General features: G+C 65.6%; 1 protein-coding gene across 4 annotated transcripts in view; it reads left to right on the top strand.

The window, feature by feature from the left end:
* Nucleotides 1-2,463, top strand: part of LOC113206526 (rho GTPase-activating protein 12) — a 34,273-nt gene that overhangs the window by 23,723 nt on the left and 8,087 nt on the right. Inside the window, exon 1 of one of the 4 annotated variants that reach the window (XM_052267974.1) lies at nt 1,247-1,520. The exons of the other annotated variants lie outside the window; for them this stretch is intronic. The gene's annotated coding sequence lies outside the window, so the exon portion shown is untranslated. Of the gene's footprint in view, nt 1-1,246; nt 1,521-2,463 lie in introns of those variants that run through there. 4 annotated transcript variants of the gene reach the window in all.

Raw genomic sequence — 2,463 nt, 5'->3', positions numbered from 1 at the left:
GCCACGCCACGCCCACGTGCCGACGCACCTGACGGAATAACCGCGGACAAGTGTGCTGCTCCCCCCTCACCGCCCCCCGTCCCCCCCTCCTTCAGCCTTATCGGAAGCGTCGGACTTTATTTCACGGCCACGCTACGCCAGCGTCCGGCGCGTCCGGCTGCGAACGAGCCCCGCGGGCAGAGTGTCACCGAGGTGTCCGTGGAGCCGCGGCCCTCGGCGGGACCCCCTGCGGCCGCCCCCCACACCGCCGCCCCGCCACCCTGCCGGAGACCTTTCTGGCCCCCCGCGGCGCGGTGCTCAACCCCCGCGCGCAGGCCTTGGTGGTGGCATTCCGAGGACAGGGGAGGGAAGGCCCTCCCCCTCCTGGAAAAGGTCAGGCCGGCTGTCCACGGCCGCCAGCGGTGGCACCTCGTCAAGGGGACAGCGGCGCCGGCAGGGCCCGCGGGAGACTGATGCGTGGCGCCTGCCTGCGCGGACTTCCCCGCTTCAAATGTCGGGGTGGTCCCACCCCAGGCCTTTGTCGCCCTTCTTCACCCCTTCCCCCCGCTCACGCCCCTGACGCACACCTCAGTCGTCCTATGTCCTGGGGCTCTTCTTCACAATGTCTTTTGTCGCCCCTCCGAATAAGTTTGTACGTGGAAGCTGTGTCGCGGCGCGCGCGGTGGCTGGCTACTGCGCTGTCCCGCGGGCATTCTATGCAGATGCACTGCTGCGCCGCCCACGGCCCGCCAGCCGCCAGCTCTGCCTAGGCTGACTAGCCGCTGGCCGCGCTGGCAGGCGGCCCGGGCCAGCGGTCGTGACGTGACGGGGACCCCGCCAGGAGAATGACAATTGCCGGAGAGGTTAACTAAGGCCTTCGATAAAAGTTAAACGATTCATACGTGTACGGCTGCAAAGGAAAATGCCCGTCGACGGAGCTTTTGTCTTCATGGACGCACCACACCTGCTGCTCCTCAAGCGTGTGCCACCCGACGTCACTCGTCACAAACGCGTCACAAGATGCGTCACGGCTCGTGCACTCCGAGTGCCGAGCAGTGCCGAGCTCTGCCCTGGCGCCCCGCCCATCATCCAGCCCCGTCGGGCCAGGCCGGCTGGCCACTCGGGTGTTCTGGATAGCGGGCGAGGGGCGGGGCGGGGCGTGGTGGGGCGTGGTGGACGATAGACTCGCTGGCGGGGGTGTGGCGCCGCGCGGGGCGGGGCGCGGTGGGGCCGCCGTGGTCTGCCCGTGACGCCGGCGGCTCAGTCGTGTGTCGGCAGCTCTGGACCCCCGCGCCTTGCGTCCGGAGCCCCGCGCGCACGCGTGCGCTAGCGTGGTCGACCAGCGCGTACGCTCGCGTCCCAGTGTGTGGAGTGTGTGTTCGGTTGTGACTGAGTGCGGCAGGATTCCCCCCGCGGGCGCCGGGACGTGTGTGAACGTGTGAACAACATCGGCGTGTTTGTTTTTGAAGTGTTGCTTGTGTTTCGTGCCGATGCGACCAGACCGTGTTTGTTTGAAGTGGCAGCGCTTGTGATATAAGAGAGTGAGTCATGGTGTCCAGAGGAGGTCGTTGTGGGTGGGAAAGGGAGGGGGTGTGTTACCCGATCTGGTTTGTCTGCGCCGCACGCTGGAGTTTGCACCGACGACCGCGACCATGTCGTCTTGGCGTCCCGTGGAGGGAAGACCCGACCTAAAGTAACTAAGCCTCGAGGTAGAAAGAAATTTGATCAAGTGAGTCCTGGAGGAGGAACGCGCTCGACGACGTCCATTCACTAACATTTCTGCCAGTTTCGTTTGTGGGTGTTCTGTTCATGTCAGTTGTCCCTTACAGGCAGGAAGCCTATCCCGCCCGCCTTGCGCTCGACAGCCACTCGGTGGCGTGGGGTGCGGCGTACAAAGTTTGTAGAACCGAGTGTGTACTCACACAACAGGGGCGTTTCCCCCGCCATTTGCCGGTCGGCTGATTGCGCGTGCAGCAGCCTTTATTTTTTTTCGCGGTGCATCGCGGTGCGAGATGAGCCGCTCGGACGAGCGCAGCTGACTTCCGTTTCCGTGCGTGCGGAATGCCAGTGCGGCCGAAGCCCACCGCGCCCTCTCGCTCTCGCCTAGGGCCGTGGCCGTGTGCCGTGTGCGTACGCATGGGCCGGGCTTGTTATTCGCGGGTCCGCCACTTCTCGACGGACTGGTTCCTGACTGGTTCGCGATGCGGCATGTCGGGGAGCTTTTGTTGTACTCCCCTCCCCCTTCCGCCCCTCCCCTGCCTGCTCGAAGGGCAGTTCCATGTCGTCTGCACCCCCCTCGCGGCCTCGGCTCCACTGGGCTCCGCTGTTTGGTCGTCCGGCATGCCGTCACCACACCACTCACTTCCGATGATAAGGGCAGACCTGGAGCGCCGCTCCCAGCAGCCGCGCTGTGTGACTGTGTGGTGTGATTGTAAGGAGATGCGTGCGCCCAGCGCGTCCGTCCGCCTGGCTCCCCTCAGTCAG

The sequence above is a fragment of the Frankliniella occidentalis genome, unplaced genomic scaffold (genome assembly GCF_000697945.3).
Source record: "Frankliniella occidentalis isolate FOCC.00 unplaced genomic scaffold, Focc_3.1 Scaffold62, whole genome shotgun sequence".
Lineage (NCBI taxonomy): Eukaryota > Metazoa > Arthropoda > Insecta > Thysanoptera > Thripidae > Frankliniella > Frankliniella occidentalis.
Note: the sequence above shows the minus strand (reverse complement) of the source record. Positions and strands in the feature narration are given on the sequence as shown.